General features: G+C 46.3%; 1 protein-coding gene across 4 annotated transcripts in view; it reads left to right on the top strand.

The window, feature by feature from the left end:
* The first annotated feature begins 3,971 nt into the window (after positions 1 to 3,971).
* LOC115117121 (phosphoprotein associated with glycosphingolipid-enriched microdomains 1-like) overlaps positions 3,972 to 25,635 on the top strand; it is a 111,279-nt gene continuing 89,615 nt past the window's right edge. Inside the window, exons 1-2 of one of the 4 annotated variants that reach the window (XM_065020245.1) lie at positions 3,972 to 4,094; positions 4,166 to 4,249. The gene's annotated coding sequence lies outside the window, so the exon portion shown is untranslated. Of the gene's footprint in view, positions 4,250 to 25,635 lie in introns of all 4 variants that reach the window. The other 3 variants (XM_065020247.1, XM_065020246.1, XM_065020244.1) reach the window with 3 other exon arrangements.

Below are 25,635 nucleotides of genomic sequence, written 5' to 3' on the forward strand. Positions count from 1 at the left end.
AAACACTGGAATGGTAGATGCGCAGAAGATGAATGTGCAAGTAGAGATACTGGGGTGCAAAGGAGCAGGTGGTGAAGTAATTACAATATAGCAATTAAACACTGGAATAGTAGATGTGCAAAAGATGAATGTGCAAGTAGAGATACTGGGGTGCAAAGGAGCAAGATAAATAAATAAATACTGTATGGGGATGAGGTAGGTAGATAGATGGGCTGTTTACAGATGGGCTATGTACAGGTGCAGTGATCTGTGAGCTGGTGCTTAAAGCTAGTGAGGGACATATGAGTCTCAAGCTTCAGAGATTTTTGCAATTTGTTCCAGTCATTGGCAGCAGAGAATTGGAAGGAAAGACGACCAAAGGAGGTGTTGGCTTTGGGGGTGACCAGTGAGATATACCTGCTGGAGCGCGTGCTACGAGTGGGTGCTGCTATGGTGACCAGTGAGCTGAGATAAGGCGGGGCTTTACCTAGCAGAGACTTGTAGATAACCTGTAGCCAGTGGGTTTGGCGACGAGTATGAAGCGAGGGCCAACCAACGAGAACGTACAGGTCGCAATGGTGGGTAGTGTATGGCGCTTTGGTGACAAAACGGATGGCACTGTGATAGACTGCATCCAGATTGTTGAGTAGACTGTTGGAGGCTATTTTATAGATGACATCACTGAAGTCGAGGATCGGTAGGATCGGTAGTCAGTAGATAGGATAGGTAATGCTGTAATTCAATGCTAGCCTACTTTATAAAATATTCAAGTTTATGTAGGCTACATCAAATCATATTCACTTCGTCCAAAATAATATGAGATTAATAAAATGAATAGGTTATTATTGGATTCACTTCATTTCCATTGGACATAATAAATTAGACAAATCCATGTGTATCCTAAATGGTAAAAAAATATTTTTCATATTTTATGCCATTCACTTAATATTCAATAAACTATAGCGACTGTTTCTGAATTACTTGACACAGCTGATTACTGTTTACTGAGATTAAATCGCTACTGACATCCTCTGCTAATCGACTGATTGATGATGTTTATGTCTAAAATTAAGTTAGGGTGGAGAGGATTGACCATCCGGGGCAATCTGTAATACGTTGAGTCAATAGCAGAGGTAACACACACGCACACACACACACACACACACACACACGCCCTGTCATGCTCTGAGTCAATATAGCAGAGGTGCCACTTTAAATAGACACCCAAACACACAGGTAACATAATCAAGTGGACAAGTATCGTGGTGGTATAACACTGTTGTTTCCTGATAGAACCAGAATGGAAGGGGTCAAATGCACAAGACACAACGCAAAACACTTTTATTAGAATTCTACTGTGTTGGTGGTTTAGTCAGATGCCATTTGTGTTTGAGGCTGGAGGGGGGGGTGTATGTGTGTCTGTGGGTATGTAACCTACAATGCTTTATCAATACAGACATTTTCTGATTCCACCAGGAAAGTTGTCAAAAATGATTTTCACACAGAATGTAAAAGCAATGTGGCATTGGGTTGTAATGAGAAGCGGTGGGTGAATGTGGCAGTATTTGTTAATCAGATACATTTATGTCACACTTAATTTAAGGCCAGCCTTCCTGTGTAATGCACCAGGGAATATGGTAGATATGTTCAGCCACAGACTCTGTGTCCTCTCAGCCATAAACAGTGTGTGCAGACAGTACAATGATAACAGCTGTGGTGGGTTGTGAGTGTGACTGTGAGAAAGCCAGGGGTGTAACTTTCACTGGTGGTCTGTCCCCCCCCCCACACACACACATTCTGAAATTGCATTTTTGCCCCCCCGTGTTATAATTGAAATATGATACAAAACAACGAGCAACGGTGTGCTTTAGGACCATGCGGACACCTCAGAGCAGTCTGGTAGGCAGTTTGGGGTGTTTATCCGACTTTTAAAACATTGTGTATTACTTAACATACATCACCAAAATATTGTGCAAAAGAAAGTTTCCACGCTGCCACGCTTTTCTTTTTTATTGTTGGCGGAAATAACAAGCTTTTATTTTTAACCATACTGTATTCATCATGGGGGTAAAGAGCGTTTAAACATATCTAACATCCCCACACCCCCACCCTGGTCCTTCTCTGCCATTAACAGACATTTTTCATTTAAGAAGCGGAATTAACAGGCTTTCTTTTTAGCTATACAGTATTCATCATTGTGATAAATAACTCAAGTGTTTTCTCTCTTCCCCAGCTCCCCACACCCTCCTCCGGTCCTAAACTTAGAACCTCTCATCATGTTCTGTTCAGTCAGAGGACCAAGTCATCAGCCCTGAGTTTCCTGAGTTGCCGCCAGCGACCAATGCCTTGTGATGATTTGACAGTAGGAGTGAAGAATGAACAGTCACAATCTATATATAGCCATAAGGCTTGAGGCAAGCATTTCCTGGCTATATCAACCTCCCTCCTCCTCTTCTGCTAGCTCCCCCCTTTACTCTGACCATGACAATCAGCCCTACTGGGACCAGTGGCAAATGGCCTAAAGTCCAAAATGAAGTAAGCAGGGAGGGGGGTTGGCTCAAAGAAACAATGTAGAGGAATTGACCAGGAAGGGGTCGACTCCTAAGAATAAAGGTTAAATAACAGTATGGGGTGTTTGTATTTTATTTTCCACTTGTTATGTGCACTATGAGTGTCTAAATATACACTGTGACCATGCTGAATCATTCTTTCAACCAGCCTGGCAGGAAGTCAGAGACGACTGTTATTGTCTTATTTCATTTATTAAGTAAGCAAGGGCTCACTCCCAAAAGAGCCATTTGGGTTAGTTGAAGACAGACAGACTATTGCCTGTGTGTAAGCTCCTGTTGTTCTTAATACTCAACTATCAAGGTATCTTGCTGTGCAATAAAAGTGGTGTTCTATCTATAATGGTGTAACTGAAATGATTGGTAAACAATGAAATGGCATCATAATAACATACATCTTAGATGCAGCCTCATTACTTTGACTCTACATTAAGCATCAAATACAGATTGAATACACTTTATACACATGTAAAGCTTTGAAATAGAGCATTCAATATTTTCCATTGATGAGACTAGCGTAGCGCAATTTGTCATAAACCTCTCCACGTTCTGAGTGCAATTACGCACTACATGTCCCAGAGACCATACTTGTTTTACGAAGCGATGTACGATTGTGTTGTGAACAACATTAGCGTGAACAACAATAGTGGAATCGGTGGTTTGCCTTCAAAATACAAGTCCCGATTTGAAACATGCAAACGGAGATAGTAGAATCATTACACAAGTTGACTAAATAATGCGAAACAAGGTTGGAATGCTGTTATATAAATTAAAGAAAAGACAAAAAAAATCGTTATTTTACACAAAAAAAAAACATCTGTTGAAAAAGCACTGTGGACGTATTAGACTTCAGAATTGCATTGGGGGCAAACTTATATTGCAATGTACAGCCTTCCGTGAAATGGGGTATCAGCCTACTCAGATTAAAATTCTAAAGAGTATACACAAATATTCGCGTCCTAGCTCTTATTGTAGGACTATAACTATGGGAAATCAGCTCACTATTCAGCCTATTGTGCGGATTGGATGTTCATTGCAATTTACAGCCTTCCCTATGGATCTTGGGTCCATGAAATGGGGTATCAGCCTACTCAGTATAATAAGAGGTACAATGCTAATATTAGTGTGTAAACTCTTTAGAATTGTAATCTGTGGGTGTCACTGAGTAGGCTGATACCCAATTTCATGGACCCAAGATCCATAGGTGTTCTTTGTGTCAAATAAACAAATTATTGCATTTTGATGAGTTTATATAACAAATTCATTTTTTTTGCATTATTTAGTCCAATTGTGGCATGATTGCACTATTGTTATCCCTTTCAATGGGGACTTTTATTTTAAAGGCGAACCGCCGAATCCACTATTGTTGCTCACGCTAATGTTGTTCACAACACACTGATGAGATCTGTCACTCCTCCCCAACATTTTGCCGGAGAATAGGAAAGGAGTAGGCTCGGTCTGCGTGCAGAGGCAGAATTGCACCGTACTACGTCTGGGAATATTCGTGCACGGTGGAGAACGCGCCTCACAGCTCCTCTGCTTTGAATAGTAGGTTTGTATAGGGTTTACTAATAGTTATCAGTTTCATGTTATTTATTTAATAAATGCGTTTTTTTGAGGTGGTGGAGCCTCGCTTAACAAATCCAACGAGTTTCAATTCAACAGTAGCCTAACCGAATGCTATTCATGGATAATCTTCTCCGGTAAGTGTTCTCCAGACTGCATCTACGAATGTAGAAAGTTGCGCCTTAATGTCAAACAGGTCCGTTTATTTCTAATGGCAGATGTGCGTGTTTGGTTTCTATGGGCAAATTCCGAAACAGATTTATTTATTTATTTATTCTGCTGCAGCACCACCAGGCAAGGAAGGTGGGCTTCGAACAGCCCCATTGAATGAACCAACGATTTTGGGAATATTGATGATGGGGAGATAGGGGACTTGGGCTGCAGGGAGACTGATATTTGATTAGGACTTTGCCGCTTGAACTAATTGGAGCGCTGAATCCAAGTTTCTGCTCAGTGAGGCTAGTAGGCTATTTGATATATTAATCAATGCAGCAGTTAAACATTTGGGCATCAATTCGAAGTTGAATGCAGTAGTCGACATCGTGTTTGCTGATCTGCGTTTGTCATGAGTTCTCGGTTTTCGCTGAGAAGCAAATTAATTTGTCTCAATATATTAAGGCTCCTTGGTATTTCTTTGTATGCTTTTCAAAAGCCACATGTTTTATGGATAGGAAGACACAATTGTCATACATGGCATTACTGTAAAGAAGTTAAGCTTTACACTTTGAAGACAAATGTAGAGATTAGAGTGTGGGCCTACATTATATGGAATTTTCTCGGTCTATTATCTTCAAGCCTGACCTCATTAGTTTAGTAAATTAAGTGAGTTTATAGTAAATTAAATGAAGTACGTGCCACTCAATCTTTATAATAGTGACGTTCATCTGGTGTTGAGATGCAAATGTACTTCCTGCATGGGTACAGAGATAAACTGGTCCTATAGCCACACAGCAAGACCAGCAGCAGGTGACAGTAGGCCTATTCTATTCTATTCTATTCTATTCTACAATAGCATCCTGATGGTATATTGAGATGCTCATTGTTCCCCTGCAATGGCCGCCATAACATAAGCATAATATAACAGAAGCATATCAGAAGGGTTGAGGTCAGATTGATGACTGGGCCAGTAGTCTCTGAGCCAAAGACTTCATGTACCCTGTCATTAGACAGACAAACAGCATTGGTTTTATTGACAGCAACAGGCTTAGAAGTTTCTTCCCTCCCACTGGCCTAGCAGGCTGGCACTTTCTGTTCCCCGGTGCCAAGAGAAACACCCGCCCTCGTTCTGTGTGTAAGTCTACTGTGTTTGTAGTCATTGTCTGTGTGTGTTGTGTTGTGTTGTGTAGTCTGTGCATGTCTACTGGAATTAGAAGAGGAACTCGTGGTTTAAACTTTCACAGATTTTCTGGCCAGTTTGGCCGTATGCAGGGCAGACAAGACTACTTCTGTAGCATTACAATCATCACATTGTTTTGACCCAATGTTGGATCTGAGAATAAACTTCCCTCGGGGAGTCTGTAATTCTCTCCTGGACTATATCACTCTGAGTTTATTGACCGAGAGTAGTTCGTTTCTCTGAATGTCTTGATATAGACAACCCCACTGGGCAAAAACTGGTTGAATCAACGTTTTGTCCAGTTAATTTCAACCCCCCAGCAATCTATGTGATGACTTTGAATTAACATGGAATACTGAAAACAAATTTGAACCCTAAATCCAATGACATAGTGATTTTTTTGTTGAATTTCAAGTTGAATTCACGTACAGTAGGTTAAAATCTCAACCAAATGTAAATCAAAACTAGACCTTGAACTGAAGTCTGTGCCCAGTGGAATGCCTTTATGTCAGTCAAGTTGAAACTGGCTATTGGTTTAATTAGACACAGGTGCAATATGCAGAAGTCGTTCCATTACCTCCTAGTTGCTAGAATTCGAATAGTGTACCTAATTTCAGTTTGTGACAAAATAAACAAATATAGTGTAGAGAATCATTGTACCAACTAAACCGATGTGAAATATAATTTCAATAACAAAAAATATTGTATTTTCAGCTGTTTGAAAAGCTGGTGTACAAAACCGAAAGTAAAAGATGCAAAAAACGAGCGCACATAGAGCAGATCTACCACTTCTTAGACGTGCTTTCAATGAGAATGACAGATCTATAACTCACATTTCTAAGTGAATTTGGTCGGGTCGACCCAAAAGTTACATATTGCGGCATTGACGGCTGCGTTTGTTAATACCAGTTTATTACACCCTCAGGTCAAATATGTGGATTAATCAGCTAGACACTAATCATGTTTGTGTTGGACAAAATTGATTGAAGCAGACAATTGTGTAAGCGCCACATGTCTGTGATATATTTAACCCCTGCATTAGTGGCGTATCATGTCCATGTTTATAATTAGCTGTAGGGTACTGGCAGCTGTTGTGGAGAAGACTTGAAGTACACTTCAGCACACACCACTACATTCTCCTAACACACAATGTGAAGAAGAATTTGTTTTGTAGAGGTGAAAGCTTTTGTTCACACACCTTCTGAGTAACATGACCGCACTTAATTTGTGGGCAATTCCACAATAACAGAATTGCAATGAGACTCCGATTGTTCACTTAAAATGTATGGCAAACAAAAACCTTGATTTCAAAGTTTAACAAACCATACAACTCTATGCACAAGGACTACTTTTAAAAATTTACATGCAACATTATACAAAACCACATTTACTGGTAGAAATGTGTTTGGTAACAGAATTTCAGAAAGATCATGGTGATGTATCGTTTAAAGGTACACAAAGATATACATGGACTACCATTCCAAAGTTTGGGGTCACTTAGAAATGTCCTTGTTTTTTGAAAGAAAAGCAAATGATTTTGTCCATGAAAATAACATCAAATTGATCAGAAATACAGTGTAGACATTGTTAATGTTGTAAATTACCATTGTAGCTGGAAACGGCTGATTTTTAATGGAATGTCTAGGCGTACAGCGGCCCATTATCAGCAACCATCCAGTAGTGCTCAGTAGAGTATAGTTCAGTAGAGCTCAGTAGAGTATAGTATAGTTCAGTTCAGTAGAGCTCAGTAGAGTATAGTTCAGTAGAGCTCAGTAGAGTATAGTTCAGTAGAGCTCAGTAGAGTATAGTTCAGTAGAGCTCAGTAGAGTATAGTATAGTTCAGTTCAGTAGAGCTCAGTAGAGTATAGTTCAGTTCAGTAGAGCTCAGTAGAGTATAGTTCAGTACAGTACAGTAGGGCTCAGTAGAGTATAGTTCAGTACAGTACAGTAGAGCTCAGTAGAGTATAGTACAGTTCAGAACAGTAGAGCTCAGTAGAGTATAGTACAGGTCCGTACAGTAGAGCTCAGTGGAGTATAGCGGAGTTCAGTTCAGTACAGTAGAGCTCAGTAGAGTATAGTATAGTTCAGTACAGTAGAGTATAGTTAAGTTCAGTACAGTAGAGATTGGTAGAGTATATTATACGTCAGTTCAGTAGACTATAGTTCAGTTCAGTACAGTAGAGCTCAGCAGAGTATAGTTCAGTACAGTAGACCTCACTAGAGTATAGTATAGTTCAGTAGAGTAGAGCTCAGTAGAGTATAGTATAGTTCAGTACAGTACAGTAGAGTAGAGCTCAGTAGAGTATAGTTCAGTACAGTAGAGCTCAGTCAAGTATAGTATAGTTCAGTACAGTAGAGCCTAGTATAGTATAGTTCAGCACAGTAGAGTATAGTTCAGTTTAGTACAGTTTAACTCAGTAGAGTATAGTATACTTCAGTATAGTACAGTAGAGCTCAGTATAGTATAGGTCAGTACAGAAGAGTATAGTTCAGTACAGTAGAGCTCAGTAGAGTATAGTTCAGTTCAGTACAGTAGAGCTCAGTAGAGTATAGTATAGTTCAGTACAGATGAGCTCAGTAGAGTATAGCATTGTTCAGCTCAGTACAGTAGAGCTCAGTAGAGTATAGCGTAGTTCAGTTCAGTACAGTAGAGCTCAGTAGAGTATAGTATAGTTCAGTACAGTAGAGTAGAGTATAGTTAAGTTCAGTACAGTAGAGCTCACTAGAGTATAGTATAGTTCAGTACAGTAGAGCTCAGTAGAGTATAGTATAGTTCAGTGGAGTAGAGCTCAGTAGAGTATAGTATAGTTCAGTACAGTTCAGTAGAGCTCTGTAGAGTATAGTTCAGTTCAGTACAGTAGAGCTCCGTAAAGTATAGTATAGTTCCGTGCAGTAGAGCTCAGTAGAGTATAGTGTAGTTCAGTAGAGTATAGTTAAGTTCAGTACAGTAGAGCTCAGTAGAGTATAGTGTAGTTCAGTACAGTAGAGCTCAGTGGAGTATAGTATAGTTCAGGTCAGTAGAGTACATTATAGTGTACTCAACTCTAGTGTGCTCTACTGTACTGCACTGTGTTGAACTATACTCAACTTTTCTTTACTGTACTGTGCTGTACTGTACTGTGCTGTACTGTACTGTACTGTACTGTACTGTACTGTGCTGTACTGTACTGTACTGTACTGTACTGTCCAAACTTGTGAACCCAACTGTGATTTGTGACTACTATGATTTCTCATTGTAGCCCATTCAATTGCAGAAATTCCGTTACCGATTTTTCTGAAAATCCTGTTGCCGATTTGGTAATCCACTTAATAATTTAATTAATAACAGTATAACTAATTCATAGGTCTTCCTTTATTTGTTACTTTTATGATCTTTCATTATCCTCTGTTCTCATTGGGGAGAGAAACTAGAACATGTCCCTAAGATATGTGTGTTTTTGGTAATGTTTCTTTAAAGAAAGAACCAAAACTAAATATAAATGTTGATATTAGTCTTCACAGGGGTCTTTACTTCTACATTGTGTTGATGTATTTCTAACACAGTAAGACTTGTTCTAGTAGATGTTGTCGCAGACCCCTTTTTTATCTGTTTGACCAGAAATCCAAGCCTGATGTTGAAGGATGGAAAATGGTTGTAAAATGTATATATGCCTTAATTTATAAATAAAAAAACACTCTAAACTTTCATTTGACGTGTTCCTATGAACTTCCCATGTTGGTGCTCTTGAGTCCTTTTACATGGACAAGTGTTTCTACAGCTGGGAGAAGGAACCATGTGTGAAGGTGTCTGCACTGCACCAACTGGGCCTCTCAATCCCGATGACACAGACGCCTGGGCCTTAGTGATGCTGTAAACTGATACCATCATTTCTTACAATATTGTATGATTTAAAGCTGCAATATGTAAGAATTCTTTGGCAGAGCAAATTCTTCCAATAGTCCTTACAGATCTAGGCTTGTGTATATCGGTGGCTAAAATCCACTTCAGAGGCTTGAGATGTGTTTGTTTCCATCACTGGGTATGTAAACAGCGAGGTGTCTGGTTCTACACTGACACTCTGAGGCAATTACTGCAATATGCTCCATTTGACAACTTTACCATTAAACTGGTTCACCTCGGGCTGAGAGTTAAATCCTGTGTGTGTGCGTGCGTGTGTTTGCATGTCCTTGTGTCTGTGTGCATACTTTGCATGTGTCTGTGAGTGTGTTTATATGAGATTATGATTTTAACCTCACAGGCTCAATAAAGTAGTTTAGGAAACAGGAAGTACTCTTGAGCCACCTCAGAGCCGTTTCTCTCCCTGAGTCACACTGTCAGCAAGCCTCTGCCAGAAGGTGTTTTGGCAACTGTGGTTATAGTTAAAATGCTTGGCTGGCTCTAAAACTTCTTACGTATTCTAATTTCCTGGCATCAAAAGCCTCTATCTTCAGAGAACTTCCATTCCTTTCCCTCATGCAAGCCTAAATTATTGAAGGAGCGGAGATACATTTTTTCTTCAGTTTAGGCTACAAAACCATTTCCAATATTCATCATTTCCCAAATAGCCATGGAATTCACAATTGATTCACCAGTAACTGTAAATGCTTGCTTATTCTAGTGTAATACTATCCATGTGTTTCACTTTTAAATTTAATTTTTTTTTTAATTTTACCTTTATTTAACCAGGCAAGTCAGTTAAGAACACATTCTTATTTTCAATGACGGCCTGGGAACAGTGGGTTAACTGCCTGTTCAGGGGCAGGGACAGGCTTGTCAGCTCGGGGTTTGAACTCGCAACCTTCCGGTTACTAGTCCAACGGGCTGCCGCCCCAAATGCTTATAAACCCCTTGAAGACGGCAGAAAGAGGGAGGGAGGGCTGGAGGGAGGGAGGGAGAGCTGGAGGGAGGGAGGGCTGGAGGGAGGGAGGGAGAGCTGGAGGGAGGGAGGGCTGGAGGGAGGGAGGGAGGGAGGGAGGGAGGGGGCTGGAGGGAGGGAGGGCTGGAGGGAGGGAGGGAGGGCTGGAGGGAGGGAGGGAGTGAGGGAGGGAGGGAGGGAGTGAGGGAGGGAGGGAGGGCTGGAGGGAGGGAGGGAGAGCTGGAGGGAGGGAGGGCTGGAGGGAGGGAGGGAGGGCTGGAGGGAGGGAGGGCGGGAGGGAGGGAGGGCTGGAGGGAGGGAGGAGGGAGGGAGGGAGGGCTGGAGGGAGGGAGGGCTGGAGGGAGGGAGGGAGGGCTGGAGGGAGGGAGGGAGAGCTGGAGGGAGGGAGTGAGGGCTGGAGGGAGGGAGGGAGTGAGGGAGGGAGGGAGGGCTGGAGGGAGGGAGTGAGGGAGGGAGGGAGGGCTGGAGGGAGGGAGGGAGGGCTGGAGGGAGGGGGGGGAGGGAGGGAGGGAGGGAGGGCTGGAGGGAGGGAGTGAGGGAGGGAGGGCTGGAGGGAGGGAGGGAGGGCTGGAGGGAGGGAGTGAGGGAGGGAGGGAGGGAGGGAGGGAGGGTGAAGCAAAGGACAAACTTAATAAGAGGGATGTAAAAATATATACACACTATACACACAGAGAGAAGAAAGAAAGAGGGAGAGATGAAATGCTAATCATATAATGACGGTATTGATCTCTGTTCGTCGTTGCTGGTGCTATTTAAAACCTCCTCACTGCTATTGACCCTGGCCAAAATGATTTTCCATTTGGATGTGAACATTGTTAGACTGCTAGTTGTCATGGCTTTTAGAGCATGTTAATACTGGCAATGATTGGAACAAGAACAACTAAAGAGCTGTAGCAGACTGGTACACCTCTCAAAGGTCATTCCATTACATTGACATCCCTGACGGTGGAAAAATGTGTTGATGCACATTGATGTCAACTAATGAAAATTGACCAGCTGCGCCATACAGGTGGCAAAATAAATGGGAAGAGATTTTCAATGTAGCGATTCCATGACACATGGTTTATGAACTGGTACAAAGAACAACACTGGATTCAACACTTAGAGTTTTTCAATTTAAATTATTATACAATATTCTTTCCACCAACACAATGCTATATATATATATATATATGGCATACAACAATCTCAGCTCTATACATTTTGCAGCAAAGTGACAGAATCACTAGATCCTTTATTCTGGTATTGCCCCTATTTAGCCTGTTTCATGAATGGTTAAAAAATCACAACATCACTTAAAATGAACTTTACAAATAGCAGTGTTGAGCGATTTGGAAAGCCATAGTCAGTCAATAAATAATATAATACTCGTAGGAAAGGTTTTCATCTTTGGCTCACAATCTGTGGATGCGAAATGATTTGAAAGGTTCAAAATGTATGTAAAACATCACAGCACAATTAAAAAATATATGGCACATGGAAACCAAACGAGGGTGTTCTATGGTGATAGGTGGGATGGGCTGAGAGTGGCTGAGGGGTGGTCTATGGTGATATAGGTGGGATGGGCTGAGAGTGGCTGAGGGGTGGTCTATGGTGATAGGTGGGATGGGCTGAGAGTGGCTGAGGGGCGGGATTAAAGAGCTGAGGTCTATGGTGATAGGTGGGATGGGCTGAGAGTGGCTGAGGGGTGGTCTATGGTGATAGGTGGGATGGGCTGAGAGTGGCTGAGGGGCGGGATTAAAGAGCTGAGGTCTATGGTGACAGGTGGGATGGGCTGAGAGTGGCTGAGGGGTGGTCTATGGTGATAGGTGGGATGGGCTGAGAGTGGCTGAGGGGTGGGATTAAAGAGCTGAGGTCTATGGTGATAGGTGGGATGGGCTGAGAGTGGCTGAGGGGCGGGATTAAAGAGCTGAGGTCTATGGTGATAGGTGGGATGGGCTGAGAGTGGCTGAGGGGTGGTCTATGGTGATAGGTGGGATGGGCTGAGAGTGGCTGAGGGGCGGGATTAAAGAGCTGAGGTCTATGGTGATAGGTGGGATGGGCTGAGAGTGGCTGAGGGGCGGGATTAAAGAGCTGAGGTCTATGGTGATAGGAGGGATGGGCTGAGAGTGGCTGAGGGGTGGGATTACAGAGCTGAGGTCTATGGTGATAGGTGGGATGGGCTGAGAGTGGCTGAGGGGCGGGATTAAAGAGCTGAGGTCTATGGTGATAGGTGGGATGGGCTGAGAGTGGCTGAGGGGTGGTCTATGGTGATAGGTGGGATGGGCTGAGAGTGGCTGAGGGGTGGTCTATGGTGATAGGTGGGATGGGCTGAGAGTGGCTGAGGGGCGGGATTAAAGATCTGAGGTCTATGGTGATAGGAGGGATGGGCTGAGAGTGGCTGAGGGGTGGGATTACAGAGCTGAGGTCTATGGTGATAGGTGGGATGGGCTGAGAGTGGCTGAGGGGCGGGATTAAAGAGCTGAGGTCTATGGTGATAGGAGGGATGGGTTGAGAGTGGCTGAGGGGTGGGATTAAAGAGCTGAGGTCTATGGTGATAGGTGGGATGGGCTGAGAGTGGCTGAGGGGTGGGATTAAAGAGCTGAGGTCTATGGTGATAGGAGGGATGGGCTGAGAGTGGCTGAGGGGAGGGATTAAAGAGCTGAGGTCTATGGTGATAGGTGGGATGGGCTGAGAGTGGCTGAGGGGCGGGATTAAAGAGCTGAGGTCTATGGTGATAGGAGGGATGGGCTGAGAGTGGCTGAGGGGTGGGATTAAAGAGCTGAGGTCTATGGTGATAGGAGGGATGGGCTGAGAGTGGCTGAGGGGTGGGATTAAAGAGCTGAGGTCTATGGTGATAGGTGGGATGGGCTGAGAGTGGCTGAGGGGCGGGATTAAAGAGCTGAGGTCTATGGTGATAGGAGGGATGGGCTGAGAGTGGCTGAGGGTGGGATTAAAGAGCTGAGGTCTATGGTGATAGGAGGGATGGGCTGAGAGTGGTTGAGGCGTGGGATTAAAGAGCTGAGGTCTATGGTGATAGGTGGGATGGGCTGAGAGTGGCTGAGGGGTGGGATTACAGAGCTGAGGTCTATGGTGATAGGAGGGATGGGCTGAGTGAGAGTGGCAGAGGGGTGGGATTAAAGAGCTGAGGTCTATGGTGATAGGTGGGATGGGCTGAGAGTGGCTGAGGGGTGGGATTACAGAGCTGAGGTCTATGGTGATAGGAGGGATGGGCTGAGTGAGAGTGGCAGAGGGGTGGGATTAAAGAGCTGAGGTCTATGGTGATAGGAGGGATGGGCTGAGTGAGAGTGGCTGAGTGGTGGGATTACAGAGCTGAGGTCTATGGTGATAGGAGGGATGGGCTGAGTGAGAGTGGCAGAGGGGTGGGATTAAAGAGCTGAGGTCTATGGTGATAGGTGGGATGGGCTGAGAGTGGCTGAGGGGTGGGATTACAGAGCTGAGGTCTATGGTGATAGGAGGGATGGGTTGAGTGAGAGTGGCAGAGGGGTGGGATTAAAGAGCTGAGGTCTATGGTGATAGGAGGGATGGGCTGAGTGAGAGTGGCAGAGGGGTGGGATTAAAGAGCTGAGGTCTATGGTGATAGGAGGGATGGGCTGAGTGAGAGTGGCTGAGTGGTGGGATTACAGAGCTGAGGTCTATGGTGATAGGAGGGATGGGCTGAGTGAGAGTGGCAGAGGGGTGGGATTAAAGAGCTGAGGTCTATGGTGATAGGAGGGATGGGCTGAGTGAGAGTGGCTGAGGGGTGGGATTACAGAGCTGAGGTCTATGGTGATAGGAGGGATGGGCTGAGTGAGAGTGGCAGAGGGGTGGGATTAAAGAGCTGAGGTCTATGGTGATAGGAGGGATGGGCTGAGTGAGAGTGGCAGAGGGGTGGGATTACAGAGCTGAGGTCTATGGTGATAGGAGGGATGGGCTGAGTGAGAGTGGCAGAGGGGTGGGATTAAAGAGCTGAGGTCTATGGTGATAGGAGGGATGGGCTGAGTGAGAGTGGCAGAGGGGTGGGATTAAAGAGCTGAGGTCTATGGTGATAGGAGGGATGGGCTGAGTGAGAGTGGCAGAGGGGTGGGATTAAAGAGCTGAGGTCTATGGTGATAGGAGGGATGGGCTGAGAGTGGCTGAGGGGTGGGATTACAGAGCTGAGGTCTATGGTGATAGGAGGGATGGGCTGAGAGTGGCAGAGGGGTGGGATTAAAGAGCTGAGGTCTATGGTGATAGGAGGGATGGGCTGAGAGTGGCAGAGGGGTGGGATTAAAGAGCTGAGGTCTATGGTGATAGGAGGGATGGGCTGAGTGAGAGTGGCAGAGGGGTGGGATTACAGAGCTGAGGTCTATGGTGATAGGAGGGATGGGCTGAGTGAGAGTGGCAGAGGGGTGGGATTACAGAGCTGAGGTCTATGGTGATAGGAGGGATGGGCTGAGTGAGAGTGGCAGAGGGGTGGGATTACAGAGCTGAGGTCTATGGTGATAGGAGGGATGGGCTGAGTGAGAGTGGCAGAGGGGTGGGATTACAGAGCTGAGGTCTATGGTGATAGGAGGGATGGGCTGAGTGAGAGTGGCAGAGGGGTGGGATTACAGAGCTGAGGTCTATGGTGATAGGTGGGATGGGCTGAGTGAGAGTGGCAGAGGGGTGGGATTACAGAGCTGAGGTCTATGGTGATAGGAGGGATGGGCTGAGTGAGAGTGGCAGAGGGGTGGGATTACAGAGCTGAGGTCTATGGTGATAGGTGGGATGGGCTGAGTGAGAGTGGCAGAGGGGTGGGATTACAGAGCTGAGGTCTATGGTGATAGGTGGGATGGGCTGAGTGAGAGTGGCAGAGGGGTGGGATTACAGAGCTGAGGTCTATGGTGATAGGTGGGATGGGCTGAGTGAGAGTGGCAGAGGGGTGGGATTAAAGAGTTTATGTTCAGTCATGTATTATTGTTGTGTGACTGTGACATGTATGTATATGTATGTATATGTATGTATATTTAGCAGAAAAGCTGTAAAAAAAAGCAACTAAAAAGATGTGTCCTCTGAAGAAGGGGGTGGTGGATGCGTTTAAAAATATATATTATAATACAAAATACATTTAAAAAATACTCAATAACTCCTAAAGCACCCAGGACTCTCCTCTGAACCCAACTGTATTTATTACCTAATAAGGAAATATCCTGGCTGTGATATTCAAAACAGATGTATTAATGATTTATAATACAGGCTTAGTTATTCCATGACACACTGACCAAGTCAGACATCTTTCAGATCAAGATCACTCAATCTTGAACACGTTTCCTTAAGGATCACAGTCTCTGTACTCCAACCATATGATTGATATGGTTGTCCCGTCCCTGTCCACCCTGCTACGACCTCACACATCTCATTAGCTCAGCTTTTGTTTGGGTTGTTAGTTTCCCGTCCAGGCACTGCCATCGATTGTGACAGGCTGCAACTCATAGAGTTGTGTTATGAGGAAGTGTGTCATTTGTCTGTTTCTGATGATTCATCGGGTTTTCACGTCATGTCATAACTGCGATATTCTCCTGGGATTTGCATCTGAAATGGAATCCTGTTCCCTATATACTGTAGTATCGATGGGGAAGGGGTGGGGTCAAAGGTCGGGATTTGTCTTTCATAGCTTGTTCTCCATCTTCTTTTTAAATAGGGAGCTAGTTTGTTTTCGGCACTTTTATTTCCGTGACTGATCAACACTGGTTTTCTCATGTCTCCCTCTTGTCCTTCTGCAGCAGACACATGGTGAGCGACATGTTTCAAACGTTGAATCGCAATAAAATCTCAGTGTCAAATAGCAATACATATCGTGACAATCGCATGTACATATCGTATCGGCACCTAAGTATGGGGATAATATCATATCGTGAGGTCCCTGGCAATTACCAGCCATACTACAGAGTGCACTACTTTTGACAAGAACCCTATGGGCCCTACTACACTATATAGGGAATAGTGCCCTGTACACCACTGTGAACACAACAGTGAGGGTAGTGGTGTTAGTGAAGGCCCCAGCAGGGTACAGGGTAGTGTTTTAGTATAGGCCACAGCAGGGTACAGGGTAGTGTTTTAGTATAGGCCACAGCAGGGTACAGGGTAGTGGTTTAGTATAGGCCACAGCAGGGTACAGGGTAGTGGTTTAGTATAGGCCCCAGCAGGGTACAGGGTAGTGTTTTAGTATAGGCCACAGCAGGGTACAGGGTAATGGTTTAGTATAGGCCCCAGCAGGGTACAGGGTAGTGTTTTAGTATAGGCCCCCGCAGGGTACAGGGTAGTGTTTTAGTATAGGCCACAGCAGGGTACAGGGTAGTGGTTTAGTATAGGCCACAGCAGGGTACAGGTTAGTGTTTTAGTATAGGCCCCAGCAGGGTACAGGGTAGTGGTTTCGTATAGGCCCCAGCAGGGTACAGGGTAGTGGTTTAGTATAGGCCCCAGCAGGGTACAGGGTAGTGGTTTAGTATAGGCCACAGCAGGGTACAGGGTAGTGGTTACGTATAGGCCACAGCAGGGTACAGGGTAGTGGTTTAGTATAGGCCCCAGCAGGGTACAGGGTAGTGGTTACGTATAGGCCACAGCAGGGTACAGGGTAGTGGTTTAGTATAGGCCCCAGCAGGGTACAGGGTAGTGGTTTAGTATAGGCCACAGCAGGGTACAGGGTAGTGGTTTAGTATAGGCCCCAGCAGGGTACAGGGTAGTGGTTTAGTATAGGCCCCAGCAGGGTACAGGGTAGTGGTTTAGTATAGGCCACAGCAGGGTACAGGGTAGTGGTTATGTATAGGCCCCAGCAGGGTACAGGGTAGTGGTTTAGTATAGGCCACAGCAGGGTACAGGGTAGTGGTTTAGTATAGGCCCCAGCAGGGTACAGGGTAGTGGTTTAGTATAGACCACAGCAGGGTACAGGGTAGTGGTTTAGTATAGGCCACAGCAGGGTACAGGGTAGTGGTTTAGTATAGGCCACAGCAGGGTACAGGGTAGTGGTTTAGTATAGGCCACAGCAGGGTACAGGGTAGTGGTTTAGTATAGGCCCCAGCAGGGTACAGGGTAGTGGTTTAGTATAGGCCCCAGCAGGGTACAGGGTAGTGGTTTAGTATAGGCCCCAGCAGGGTACAGGGTAGTGGTTTAGTATAGGCCACAGCAGGGTACAGGGTAGTGGTTTAGTATAGGCCCCAGCAGGGTACAGGGTAGTGGTTTAGTATAGGCCACAGCAGGGTACAGGGTAGTGGTTTAGTATAGGCCCCAGCAGGGTATAGGGTAGTGTTGTTAGTGAAGGCCACAGCAGGGTACAGGGTAGTGTTGTTAGTGAAGGCCACAGCAGGGTACAGGGTAGTGGTTTAGTATAGGCCCCAGCAGGGTACAGGGTAGTGTTGTTAGTGAAGGCCACAGCAGGGTACAGGGTAGTGGTTTAGTATAGGCCACAGCAGGGTACAGGGTAGTGGTTTAGTATAGGCCCCAGCAGGGTACAGGGTAGTGGTTTAGTATAGGCCACAGCAGGGTACAGGGTAGTGGTTTAGTATAGGCCACAGCAGGGTACAGGGTAGTGGTTTAGTATAGGCCACAGCAGGGTACAGGGTAGTGGTTACGTATAGGCCACAGCAGGGTACAGGGTAGTGGTTTAGTATAGGCCACAGCAGGGTACAGGGTAGTGGTTTAGTATAGGCCACAGCAGGGTACAGGGTAGTGGTTTAGTATAGGCCCCAGCAGGGTACAGGGTAGTGGTGTTAGTGAAGGCCACAGCAGGGTACAGGGTAGTGGTTTAGTATTGGCCACAGCAGGGTACAGGGTAGTGGTTTAGTATAGGCCACAGCAGGGTACAGGGTAGTGGTTTAGTATAGGCCACAGCAGGGTACAAGGTAGTGGTTTAGTATAGGCCCCAGCAGGGTACAGGGTAGTGGTTACGTATAGGCCCCAGCAGGGTACAGGGTAGTGGTTTAGTATAGGCCCCAGCAGGGTACAGGGTAGTGAACACCGGGCATACAGAATACTAGCTTCACCCTGTTCCTCTACAATCAAGACTGTATAATAATCTAATGACGCCCAGACACATATCAGACACCTGGTTGTCAGGTAGGCAACGCCTTTAAAACATGTTGTCACTCTTGGCCTGTCAGTGTTTTCTAGGCTTTGGAATGTTGGCTCACCATTGTCTGATTGCAGGTCTCAGATTTGTGTTTAGTCCCTACTGTACACACAGTATTACTACTGCCAGCCGTCTTTGTCCAGACTCCAGACACACCTCACATCACGTCGTGTCTGATCTTGCCCGTCCACTCACTCACTCACTCACTCACTCACTCACTCACTCACTCACTCACTCACTCACTCACTTTCTCACTTTTCTCACTCACTTTCTCACTCACTTTCTCACTCACTCACTCACTCACTTTCTCACTCACTCACTCACTCACTCACTCACTCACTCACTCACTCCACTCCCTCCCTCACTCACTCACTCACTCACTCACTCACTTTTCTCACTCACTTTTTCACACTTTTCTCACTGCCTGTGTTGCGTCTCGGCTGCTGCTCTGCTGAAATAAACATTTCCCAGGTAACAGGAAGGAGGGAGGTTAAGGCTTGTGTCTGATAGTTGTGGTGTTGCTGGGCTGCCTGTGTTGCGTCTCGGCTGCTGCTCTGCTGAAATAAACATTTCCCAGGTAACAGGAAGGAGGGAGGTTAAGGCTTGTGTCTGATAGTTGTGGTGTTGCTGGGCTGCCTGTGTTGCGTCTCGGCTGCTGCTCTGCTGAAATAAACATTTCCCAGGTATCGCCAGGTGACCGGCCATTTCAGAGTAAACACTGTCCTGGCACCCCAATGGTGGAACCAACTTCCCCTGATGCTAAGAGTCCCCACCATTCTTCCAAAAACGTCTGACTCTGAAACCCTACCTCTTCAAAGACTATCTTAAGGAAGACTTCTCTATCTTAGCCCCCCCCCCTCATTTTTTATTTCACTTGTCTTTTCCTAATAGGACTGATATTGCTGTGAAATCTATGCACGCATGACTGTAAGTTGCTTTGGATAAAAGAGACTGTTAAACGGCTTATATTAGTATTAGAATTCTGGGAAGACAGATGAACGAGCTGCTGCTGCCCAATCACAGCTCTCTCTAAAGCGCCCAGTTCAATTGTACATAAGAGCATTTTTTAAATCTCTAAATGGCTAAACTAGTGAGAAATATACGTGATTATAAAAATATATATTCTGATATTGAATTATTTCACCATATTTAATGAATGAATATATTACACTCTACGTATATTAACATTAAGTCGCTCTGGATAAGAGCGTCTGCTAAATGACTTAAATGTAATGTAAATGTATTATTATACTTGATCAGGATAAACTGCTGAATGAGTCCAAAAACATGCTGTGATTGATTTATTTTGATGATGTACCAGAAATCACCAAAACAGGTTTACCCATCTTTATTGAGGAAAAATGTACATACTACGACTGTGATATATGGTTGTCTCACCTCGCTATCTTCAAATAAATGCACAAATTGTAAGTCTCTCTGGAGAAGAGCTTCTGCTAAATGAATACAATGTAAATGTAGAGGTGATTAGATGGAATTGCCAGAGGTGTGATGTGAAGTCAGAAGTCTCCATCAGGATTGTGGTTAATCCTGACACATCAAATCAAATCAAAGTTTATTTGTCACGTGCGCCGAATACAACAGGTGTGCACTTATTCCCCTCCTGTCATTACTACAGATCCCTGATGAGAAAACAAAGCTGTGTGCATCCAGCTATAAGTCATGTTTTCTCTCCAGATGAACTGGGTCATGTGACGCTAACATAGAGCTACGTAGTTGACTCCAGCTGTAAGTCATGTGACAGTAACATAGAGCTACATAGTTGACTCCAGCTGTAAGTCATGTGACAGTAACATAGAGCTACGTAGTTGACTCCAGCTGTAAGTCATGTGACAGTAACATAGAGCTACGTAGTTGACTCCAGCTGTAAGTCATGTGACAGTAACATAGAGCTACGTAGTTGACTCCAGCTGTAAGTCATGTGACAGTAACATAGAGCTACGTAGTTGACTCCAGCTGTAAGTCATGTGACAGTAACATAGAGCTACGTAGTTGACTCCAGCTGTAAGTCATGTGACAGTAACATAGAGCTACGTAGTTGACTCCAGCTGTAAGTCATGTGACAGTAACATAGAGCTACGTAGTTGACTCCAGCTGTAAGTCATGTGACAGTAACATAGAGCTACGTAGTTGACTCCAGCTGTAAGTCATGTGACAGTAACATAGAGCTACGTAGTTGACTCCAGCTGTAAGTCATGTGACACTAACATAGAGCTACGTAGTTGACTCCAGCTGTAAGTCATGTGACACTAACATATAGCTACGTAGTTGACTCCAGCTGTAAGTCATGTGACACTAACATAGAGCTACGTAGTTGACTCCAGCTGTAAGTCATGTGACACTAACATAGAGCTACGTAGTTGACTCCAGCTGTAAGTCATGTGACACTAACAGAGCTACGTAGTTGACACCAGCTGTAAGTCATGTGACACTAACATAGAGCTACGTAGTTGACTCCAGCTGTAAGTCATGTGACACTAACATAGAGCTACGTAGTTGACTCCAGCTGTAAGTCATGTGACACTAACATAGAGCTACATAGTTGACTCCAGCTGTAAGTCATGTGACAGTAACATAGAGCTACGTAGTTGACTCCAGCTGTAAGTCATGTGACAGTAACATAGAGCTACGTAGTTGACTCCAGCTGTAAGTCATGTGACACTAACATAGAGCTACATAGTTGACTCCAGCTGTAAGTCATGTGACACTAACATAGAGCTACATAGGTGACTCCAGCTGTAAGTCATGTGACACTAACATAGAGCTACATAGTTGACTCCAGCTGTAAGTCATGTGACACTAACATAGAGCTACATAGTTCACTCCAGCTGTAAGTCATGTGACACTAACATAGAGCTACATAGTTCACTCCAGCTGTAAGTCATGTGACACTAACATAGAGCTACATAGTTGACTCCAGCTGTAAGTCATGTGACACTAACATAGAGCTACATAGCTACATATTTTTTGGGGAGATGACTTGCTGGACTGCTGTGGCATCTGTCAGCAGTATGGAATCTGATAGGATAGGATAGGACCGTGTGTGTGTGTGTTCCCGGTCCCTTGGTCATGTAATGGTGCTGACACAGCAGAGCCCTAGTTGCCAGTCCAGCCCCAGGTCAGCGCACTGCAGTGTGTGTGTGTGTGTGTGTTCCCGGTCCCTTGGTCATGTAATGGTGCTGACACAGCAGAGCCCTAGTTGCCAGTCCAGCCCCAGGTCAGCGCACTGCAGTGTGTGTGTGTGTGTGTGTTCCCGGTCCCTTGGTCATGTAATGGTGCTGACACAGCAGAGCCCTAGTTGCCAGTCCAGCCCCAGGTCAGCGCACTGCAGTGTGTGTGTGTGTGTGTGTTCCCGGTCCCTTGGTCATGTAATGGTGCTGACACAGCAGAGCCCTAGTTGCCAGTCCAGCCCCAGGTCAGCGCACTGCAGTGTGTGTGTGTGTGTGTGTTCCCGGTCCCTTGGTCATGTAATGGTGCTGACACAGCAGAGCCCTAGTTGCCAGTCCAGCCCCAGGTCAGCGCACTGCAGTGTGTGTGTGTGTGTGTGTTCCCGGTCCCTTGGTCATGTAATGGTGCTGACACAGCAGAGCCCTAGTTGCCAGTCCAGCCCCAGGTCAGCGCACTGCAGTGTGTGTGTGTGTTGCTGCCGCTGCTGCTCCTGTATAATGTGACGGAGGGAATAACCTCATCTCACACCACTGGATAACAGCACTGCAGACACACACACACGCACGCACACACACGCACACGCACACACACATGCACGCACGCACACACACACACACGCACGCGCACGCACGCACACGCACGCACGCACGCACGCACGCACGCACACACACACACACACACACACACACACTGCAGCTCTGCCGCCCTTTGACTAGGTGGCGCTGTAAAAGAAAATGGGTGTAGTCGTAACACTTCCTGTAGAGGAAGGCATTATGTTTTTAAAGCAGGTCTCACTGAGAGGCAGTGTGGTGGTGTCAGGTGTTGATGGGAAACAGGACCTTCATTCAACAGCAACACCACCCAACAACCCTGGAGGCCTTATGCATAGGGCTCATCAACACAAGATAAGGAACCATATACACAAGATAATGAACCATAGACACAAGATAATGAACCATAGACACAAGAAAATGAACCCTAGACACAAGAAAATGAACACAAGACACAAGATAATGAACACAAACAAACAACCGTTTGTCTGTTTGTATATGAAGAGGAGAGTCATCAATGGTTTATGGTCCCTGAGGGGCTATCAAGAAGGGTCATCAATGGTTTATGGTCCCTGAGGGGCTATCAAGAAGGGTCATCAATGGTTTATGGTCCCTGAGGAGATATCAAGAAGAGATTCATCAATGGTCTATCTTCCCCGAGGAGGAATGTGATGAGAAATGTGATTGAAGGTGGAGTCTCCTTGCAGAGGAGAAAGACCTTATCTACCTACTGTTCTCTTCATCTCCCCCTGTCTTCTCCCGCTCTCTCCCTCTCTCTCTCCCTCTCTCTCTCTCTCTCTCTCTCTCTCTCTCTCTCTCTCTCTCTCTCTCTCTCTCTTTCTCTCTCTCTCTCTCCTTCCCTCCTCATCCCCTCTCTCTCTTTCTCCCCCTCTCCCCACCCTCTCTCTCTCTATCCCCCTCTCCCACCCTATCCCCCCCTCTCTCTCTCTCTCTCTTCTCTTTCTCTCTCCCTCTCTCCCACCCTCTCCCTCTCGCCCCTCTCTCTCTCCCTTCTCGCTAGTGCCCCCCTTCCCTCCTCATCCCTCATTCTTTCTCCCCTCTCCCCACCCTCTCCCTCTCTCTCACTCTCTCTCTCTCCCCTTCTCGCTAGTTCCCCCCCTTCCCTCCTCATCCCTCATTCTTTCTCCCCCTCTCCCTCTCTCTCTCTGGATGGAAACCTCCCAAGGAGCAGGATCTGGTGTCCTGTCTGTCGGTAGCCTTGTGTGGGCAGATGGACGGGGACATGGAGCTGTGTTTGTCTAATATTTTTCATCCTAATTACCCACAGTGCACCACACCATGTAGCTCTTGTACTTTTCACAATTAAAGGGGGACCTTCCTGGCCTGGCTGGGGAAAAGGTTACGTTATCTAGCTGGGGCTGATTGATACAACATTTAGTGTAACGAAGGCCTGCTGTAGTCTCAACCCCAGTCCCAGTTCAGTTAGGCAGTGCTAGTCCACCTCTTTTTATAGTTAGACCGTAGAAGCACACAGACTCCATATCAAACACTGAAAACAAGAAGCTTGATATCATTGATGGAAAATCAATGATATGATATGGGCAACAATGTAGCTCACCTGGTTGTCCAGGCTGGATCTGATTTGAGGCGAGTCTGGTCTGGAGCAACAAGCGGCCTGTATCTGTATCAGGTCTTTTCAATGGCTCTGTCATATCTGTTTATGTTCTATTTCTGTGTGAGCAGGAACAGGAAGACTTCTAGGTGGTCATCGCTGGGCCAACAGTCTATTTACTGTAAGTAGTGTATTGTACGGTGTGCGTGTGCGTGTGTGTGTATGTGTAAGAGAGAAAGAAAGTCTTCCCTGTTCTGTGAGAACCACATTAAGAGTAACAATGACTGCATAGTACAACACACCATCAGTTTCCCATCTTATAAAAGCTGTACCGGAATCTGACCGGACATGGGCAGAGACCCTCCTACCCCGGACACCAGATTTCAAACCTCCTACCCCGGGGGCCAGACCAACCCTCCTACCCCGGGGGCCAGACTACAACCCTCCTACCCCAGAGGCCAGACTCCAACCCTCCTATTCCAGACTCCAACCCTCCTACTCCAGAGGCCAGACTCCAACCCTCCTATTCCAGAGGCCAGACTCCAACCCTCCTATTCCAGACTCCAACCCTCCTATTCCAGAGGCCAGACTCCAACCCTCCTATTCCAGACTCCAACCCTCCTACTCCAGAGGCCAGACTCCAACCCTCCTATTCCAGAGGCCAGACTCCAACCCTCCTACTCCAGAGGCCAGACTCCAACCCTCCTATTCCAGAGGCCAGACTCCAACCCTCCTACTCCAGAGGCCAGACTCCAACTCTCCTACTCCAGAGGCCAGACTCCAACCCTCCTAATCCGGAGTTCAGACTCCAACTCTCCTACTCCAGAGGCCAGACTCCAACCCTCCCTCTCCAGAGTTCAGACTCCAACTCTCCTACTCCAGAGGCCAGACTCCAACCCTACTTCTCCGGAGTTCAGACTCCATTATCTTTTGCTCTCCATTCCTGATACTACAGTCCTTCCATAGAGGCTGAGGCCAGTCCATTTTGATTAGAAATGAAGAGACAGGCAGGCTTCCATATTGATAATGCCGACTGTTCCTGCTTCGTGTCTCTCCATTGGGACTGTATCAGTCATGTTGATAAAGAGTTACTGGAACTGTATTCTAACAGGCCTTCATATTGATAATGGGCCTGGTAATAGGATGGAGCCCATGTCACCGGAGAGAGCTTTTATCTCTGTCTCCTCAAAGTGCAGCAGTAACATGAGAACAACAGCAGGGGGATAGAGAATGATACAATTATGCTAATTAGCCACTGTTAGTTTATTATGTTGGTGTTTTCTTTTATATTACCCCCCCCTCTCCCTCCTTCCCTCCCCTCTCCCTCCCCCCCCCTCTCCCTCCTTCCCCCTCTCCCTCCTTCTCTCCCACTCTCCCTCCTTCTCTCCCACCCCCACTCTCCCTCCTTCTCTCCCACCCCCACTCTCCCTCCTTCTCTCCCACCCCCCACTCTCCCTCCTTCTCTCCCACCCCCACTCTCCCTCATTCTCTCCCACCCCCACTCTCCCTCCTTCTCTCCCACCCCCACTCTCCCTCCTTCTCTCCCACCCCCCACTCTCCCTCCCTCTCCCTCCCCCCCCACTCTCCCTCCTCCCCCCCCACTCTCCCTCCTCCCCCCCCACTCTCCCTCCTTCCCCCACTCTCCCTCCTTCCCCCCCACTCTCTCCCCCTCCTTCCCCCTCTCTCTCCCTCCTCCCCCCCTCTCTCCCTCCTTCTCTCCCACCCCCTCTCTCCCTCCTTCCCCCTCTCTCTCCCTCCTTCTCTCCCACCCCCTCTCTCCCTCCTTCCCCCTCTCTCTCCCTCCTTCTCTCCCACCCCCTCTCTCCCTCCTTCCCCCTCTCTCTCCCTCCTTCTCTCCCACCCCCTCTCTCCCTCCTTCCCCCTCTCTCTCCCTCCTTCTCTCCCACCCCTCTCTCCCTCCTTCCCCCCTCTCTCTCCCTCCTTCTCTCCCACCCC

Source organism: Oncorhynchus nerka, linkage group LG7 (genome assembly GCF_034236695.1).
Source record: "Oncorhynchus nerka isolate Pitt River linkage group LG7, Oner_Uvic_2.0, whole genome shotgun sequence".
Lineage (NCBI taxonomy): Eukaryota > Metazoa > Chordata > Actinopteri > Salmoniformes > Salmonidae > Oncorhynchus > Oncorhynchus nerka.